Here is a 7,148-nt window from a genome sequence, read left to right on the forward strand (position 1 = left end):
AGAAGAGTTTGGGTATTCATTCCATAATAGTCACCACTTGAGATTCTTTTCAGACCACTGAAGAATGGTCCAAAACTATCTCCTCCTGTAACGGCATCCATTCCCAGGTGCCAAGCTCAACCACTGTTCCTAACATCTACGGAACTGTCCATAGCTTCCCTATACCTTGAGGTCCTTGCGCTTCCAGTATTTCCACAACAGAACTGACCTACCATCTCTGCCACATCCTGCAAGTCTCAGGAAATACATTCTACCCCCTAGGCTTATATTACTCCTTCTTTTCCAACTTGAATCACCGACCTCCATCTGGCCCTTTCTCCAGTTACTCCAGGTTAATTCTTTGATAGGCCTAACTCGATAACAAAGGGCACCTCGTCACTTAGTTCACGGTTCTCCTCCCTTAAGGTATGAAGCCTAAAATTTCAAGATTTTCAATTTCTCATTTACAGTGAACCAACTTCAATGGTCTCCTAATAGCTCTCCTTGCTGCCTCTTTTTAATCTCCTGTTCCTTTTGTATGTGTTTTAGGTAATCCGGAAATGTAGAACTGATCATTTTAGACTAGGAGTCAGTGAAACAATGACCAGGTATACAGGCCAAACCTAGCCCACCTCTTTTTAGTTTGTTTTTTTTTTTAAACCACCCTAAGCTCAGACTTTGTTTTAACATGTTTCAATGATTGAAAAACATTTAGTTAAAGAATAATATTTCCTTCCTTTAATGTAAAAATTATATCGAATACAAATTTCAGTGTCCATAAGTCCAGTTTTCTTGGCATATAGTCATTTATTTATGTATTGCCTGTGGCTGCTTCCACACAACAATGGCTATGATGAGTAGTAGACAACATATGGCATAAAAAAAAAACCTAGTATAGTCACTAACTGGCTCTCTACACAAAAAGCTTGCCAACTCTTGTCTTGAAGCACTGTTTGAAAACCTTCAGTGAACCACTTCACTCAGTAATTGAAGCCCAGAGCCAGGATCCTCCCCATGAAGGACCATAAGGTTGCTTATTGCTCAGTCCTCCCCAGTCCTTCCCTCTGCCTCTCAAAATCTTAACACTTGGTTTTCCCATCACAGTCTTCACCGTTCCAAACAACTACCCTGATTTTCATTTTAACTCACTGCTACACCTTTCCTTTTTCTCCCCATTTTTCTCATTTCACCTATCTTCAAGGCTTAGCTCAAATATTATATTTAATCAAGTTAGAAACTTCCTAGTCTTTGACATTAGAAACTTCCTGATTTTACTCCATTGTAATTCTATTAGATGACTCATCACATTGAAATAATAACTTGTATATGGGTGGCAAACATTCGTTTTGTCACTTAAGGGTCATTCTCTCTGCCTGTGACATTAAGATTCCAGTTTTGGTTTATCTAGTCTCTACTTCCTTGCCTCCTTTGCTAAGGTCACCCCTTGGCTAAGCCAGTAGACGCATTCCATCTGTTTAACCATAGTGACTGCTTCATGCTTGAGTACACCCAAGCCAGGTAAATCAGAGCTAATAAGTTTTAATTCCAGTACTTTTGTCCTCCTATGAGGTTGTTTGGGCTGCCCTGTGGCTCAGATGATAAAGAATCTGCCTGCAATGCAGGAGACCAAGGTTTGATCCCTTGGTCATGGAGATCCCCTAGAGAAGGAAGTGGCAACTCACTCCTGTATTCTTGCCTGGAGAATCCCATGCACAGAAGAGCCTAGTGGACTTCAGTTCATGGGGTCACAAAGAGTCAGACATGGCTGAGTGGCTAACACTTTCACTTTCAAAGAGGTTATTTGGTTTCTGTCAACCTCTCACCTGTAGGACAAAGTAAAGGCAAATATAAGCCTGAAATCCCTGGGGGAAGTAAAATATCTGGTGACATTGTTTGAGCCCCAAATGAAGCCATGTCCACCAGAGGCCTCTTGAACATCTGGATGATCTCAGTTAAGATTTCAATGTAGTCTCTTTGCTTGGACTAATTTGGGTTAGGTATTCCATCATCTGCAACCAAAGGAGTCCTAACTGACATGCTGTCTGCTTTTCCCCGTAAGACTCATCTCTGTATCCCTGGCAGATAGGCTACACTCAATACCTGTTTTTGAAATAAATTAATTTTACTTTCTTATGTTCCTGACCTGCTCAGAAGTCAGGTGGAAATGTCTCATCTCCTGGAGTCACTTGCCCTCACTGCCTTCACTTAGCCTCTTAGTCTACTTCAGTGGTTTTGTCTGGGTTTGGAGAGCTGAACTGCTCCTGAGGACTCCCTTAGCTTGAACTTGAACTGTGATGAGTTCAATCTTACTGACATAGCCACAAGGTTCCTCTTTCAAATATCATTGCTTTGAAAGAGATGCTCTACCTTTCAAATATCATTCTTTCATTTCTGGCCTCAGTGCTATGCTCATACCAAAGCTGTAAGATGCCTAAAGTGAGAATGTGGCCAAAGTCTGTTCTCTATATCTGCATCTCTATTCCTACCTGGCAAATAGGTTCATCGGTACCATTTTTCTAGATTCTGTATCTATGCAACAATATATGAAACCTGTTTTGCTCTTTCTGACTTACTTCACTCTCTATAACAAATGCACCTCACTAGAACTGACTTAAATGCACTCCTTTTGTGGCTGAGCAATACTCCATTGTATATATGTACCACAACTTCTTATCCATTCATCTGCTGATGGACATCTAGGTTGCTTTCACATCCTAGCTGTTATAAATAGAGCTGCTATGAACATTGGGGTACATGTGTCTTTTTCAGTTACGATTTTCTCAGGATATATACCCAGTAAGTGGGATTGCTGGGTCATATGGTAGTTTTGTTCCTAGTTGTCATTTTGTTTGTTTGTTTTGCAGTGGCACCCCACTCCAGTACTCTTGCCTGGAAAATCCCGTGGATGGAGGAGCCTGGTGGGCTGCAGTCCATGGGGTCACTGAGAGTTGGACACGACTGAGCAACTTCACTTTCACTTTTCACTTTCATGCATTGGAGAAGGAAATGGCAACCCACTCCAGTGTTCTTGCCTGGAGAATCCCAGGGACGGTGGGGCCTGGTGGGCTGCCGTCTATGGGGTTGCATAGAGTTGGACACGACTGAAGCGACTTAGCAGCAGCCATATGGGTGAAGGAGAGGGTGGGACAAATTGAGAGAGTGGCATTGACATATGCTATTACCTTGTGTAAAAGGCTACTACCGTGGCATATACACGACCATGTGTAAAACAGACAGCCGGGGGAGGCTGCTGCATGTTCATAGGGAGCCAAACCCAGTGCCCTGTGACGACCTAGAGGGGTGGCATGGGGTGAGTTCAGGAGGGAGGGGACATATGTCTGCTTGTGGCTGATTCACATTGTCGTATGGCAGAAGCCAACAAAGTATTGTAATGCAATTATCCTCCAGTTGAAAATATGTTTTTTTTTTTAGAAAGGAAAAAAAAAAATCTTTAAGGTTGTGTGGCCCTTGGCTAGGACTATAGACTGACTGTTAGATAATATTCATGAGACCTTAGATACTTCTGGCACCTCCTTGTAAAGTGAAGGGAACTGTATCTCTCTTAGGCTGTAATAATGAAGGGAAGATTGGTACAGATCTCAGTATAATCAGAACTCAATATATAGTTTTATTATTTTAATTTAAAAAACTGAAACCTTGCTTTTTCTGTTTTAGATGCAGAGCCTATGGCATGCATTTACATTTTTATAAAGAATTAGATTTTCTTTTACTTTGAGAAGTGGATCTTTTTAATTATTGAGAATGATTTTGAAAAGAAAAATCTGATCCACTTCAGCTTCACTGTATTTACTCTAGGTCATTTTGACACAGAGGTTGATTAATATGCTTATGCATATGAATTAATATGCTTATGCATGTAAATTAATATTTCAGGCTCTTATGTGAAATTGTAGGCTTTCAGAGTCAAAAGAAGCTTCCAAAAATGTAAGTAATATCATAAATCTAACCCAAAATTATACATATTTATGCATTGATGCCTTATGAAAATACCTAGAAAATTTCATTGTACAGTACATGTTTAATCACACTTATTCCTCTTTCTCTCCTCTCATCCTCTGATTTCTTCTTTCTACCTTTCTACAAAGGATCAGAGGAAGAAGAAATACTGTTAACTTCTTTAGAAATGTAAACAGTTTCAAGCAGTATTACTTAAATACTCCATAGACCAGATTCCAGCAAAAACTGAGTCTCAGAAGTACTTCACTGGTAGTAAAGTGACCACTACCCCTGATCTGGAACACCTATGCTACTGCTAAATTTACAGAAGACCAAATCAGCCACTCCACCCCATCCTTTCCGTTCACCACCATGGCAGAGACAGAGTTGTGGATTTTCTTCTTAAAGCTCACATCCAGATAGATGTAAATGATTAGCATACAAATAATTCCAAAGCAAATATATGATTTCCATAGAAATTTTATTTGAAAACAGAACTCTTAAGCATGTGCCTTCCAGGGTAATAAATCTTTGAACTTACCGAATCTCTTAGCCAGAATGCATTAAAGGAATTTTTGTTTCATTTTCATATATATTACTCTCGCAGTGTGTAGTACTGGAAATGAAATATGGGTTCCTGCCGAGGGTTGCAGGGAAGGGGATTGTAAGGGGGCACAGACAGGTAGGAAGACAAGGAAGTGTTTCAGGTCAGGGTGGCATGGAGTAGAGAAAGGGCAAGAATACATTGTTTTCCAGAAAGAGATATCTACTCCCTGTACAAGGCCTTCTTCTGAACCAGAAACTGGCAAAAAAGATAAATAGAAGAGAATATATGTAATTTAGGATTTGAGTAATCAGTAGTCACCCTAAAGTTCAGAAATGCCAAAACTGTTCAAAGTCAAAGTTAAAAGGTATTATATATTCCATGAAAGTAGCTGTGAAGATGATTTAGAAAATTGGGCAAATTATAGAGTTTATGCCTCCTCATTTATTTGCACTGCTATTTATTCCATTCCAAGGCCAAATTATATTCCTTCTCACATCAGCTCATTGATGTCTAGACTTTCAAATAAGTGCTGGCTTCAAAACCCCAAAGTTTAGCTTTTGATTCTCTAAGAGCTAAACTATCAGAGACTGCCTTGAGTATCATGCATTCTTAAAATTTCCTCTGAAGTGTTTGATTTTCCTTTCACTCAGTGACTGAATATCCCCTAACTGAGATGGAAATGAAGTAGATATGATGTCTTTTTTTGCAGGAGTAACTATGAATGTTGTTCTCTTATATTTAGTTGTTTTGATCCCTAATAATTGCATTAAATATGTCCAGGTTATAGAGAATTCATAAAGAATAAAGGATATAGGAAGCTTCAATAGGAAAAATAGACTTTTAAAAGTCCAGAATATTTCTGGTTCATCTATTTTTTTGTTTAGATCAGATTACAGAGATAAGATTTAGAATCACACAAATATTAGAACCTAGATAAAACTCTTGAGACTTGACCTTAAATCCATTCACCTCTTGCAAACATAAACTCAATTTCATAAAGGGTCAGATTGAATTTGTAAACAGAAAATATTTCTGGGAAGCCAAAGGTGAACAGGTTTTGGGAAAGTAAGACCTCTCTAGGACCCCACCACACTTCCCTCAGTGTTTGTAATTCTCATATGAGCTTATGTTTCTTTCTCCTTCCTTACCTTCCTACTGTACCCTTTCTTCCAAGCCAGAATTTTGTGCCAGCTTGCTAAAGAGGAGGTTTGTGTTAGAGGACAAAAAGCAAATGTTGCTTACAGATAATCTGTTTTCTGAGCTTTGGAAACATATCAGAGGAAGAGTTGGCAAGAGCGTGTTTGGTATAGAATGAGGAGGAGGAAGAGAGAAAAGACAAATAAGAGAGAGGGTGGAAGTAATATCTGGAGCAAACAAGGCCTTAGTGGAGGATGCTTGAAAAGCAGACTTACAGGAGCTGGACCCTGGCCTCAGGTCAGCCAGCATCAGCAAAGCCACCAGCACTGGAGCCACAGAGCTACCTGCCTGGAAAGGACCAAGGGCGTCTGGATGGTGGTGCCTGGCTCACTGACGTGTCTTTAGTGCCTGGAACAATGCCTGTCCGTTAGTAAGTTTTCAGTATTTGTTGAATGAATGAAATCAATGGAAAACTTTGAACTGAAGTGCCCTCTTTCATTTCTGAGGCATTATATAAGTTTCTTGAATTTTTGTGGGATTCTAAGAAATGACAACTCCGCCACCTCCTCCCCACAACAATAGTGTTTTATACTGACTTTCTGCTATTCTGGCAGGATGGAAGATCAGAGTGAGATTTAATTTGATTTCTTTCACAGCTACAGTTTAGGAGTGGAATGCATATCCATACAAAAATGTGGCTGTGATTGCTTCCATGTCTTGGCTATTGTAAATAGTGCTGCAATAAATATTGGGGTGCATATATCTTTTCAAATTATGGTTTCCTGAAGATATATGCCCAGGAATGGGATTGCAGGATCATATGCAGCTCTATTTAGTTTTTTAAGGAACCTCCATACTGTCATCCATGATGGCTGCACCAGTTTACATTGCCAAGAGTATGGCAGAGTTTCCTTTTCTCCACATCTTCTCCAGTATTCATTATTTGTAGACTTTTTGATGATGGTCATTCTGAAATAATGTCATTTCAGCAACACAGATGGACCTGGAGATTATCATGCAAGTAAAGTAAGCCAGACAGAGGAAAACAAGTATCATATGGTATCACTTATATGTGAAGCTTTAAAAAATGATAAAATGAACTTGTTTATTAATGCAAAATGCTAATAGTCCCACAGATGTAAAAAACAAAGTTACTGTTACCAAAGGAGAAAATAGGGAGTTGGGGTTTAGGATAACTTAGGAGTTGGGGTTTAACGTATACTCTCTACTAAATGTAAAATAGACAACCAACAAGCACCTACTGTACAACACGAGGAACTATACTCAAAATTGTGTAATAACATGTAAGGGAAAAAAATCTGAAAAAGAATATATGTGTGTGTATATATCCTGTATGCCTGAAACTAACACAACATTGTAAATCAACTATAATGCAATTTAAAACAAAGAAAAAATGTATCCATGGAATACACTAAAATTCTACCTAATATCCAGGAAGGTAATAGAAGCAAAGGCAGGGGGAGTCTTCAGAGCCTCTTGATTGCCCTGGGAGGGCAGCTCCAGAATT

Source organism: Budorcas taxicolor, chromosome 5 (genome assembly GCF_023091745.1).
Source record: "Budorcas taxicolor isolate Tak-1 chromosome 5, Takin1.1, whole genome shotgun sequence".
Taxonomy (NCBI): domain Eukaryota; kingdom Metazoa; phylum Chordata; class Mammalia; order Artiodactyla; family Bovidae; genus Budorcas; species Budorcas taxicolor.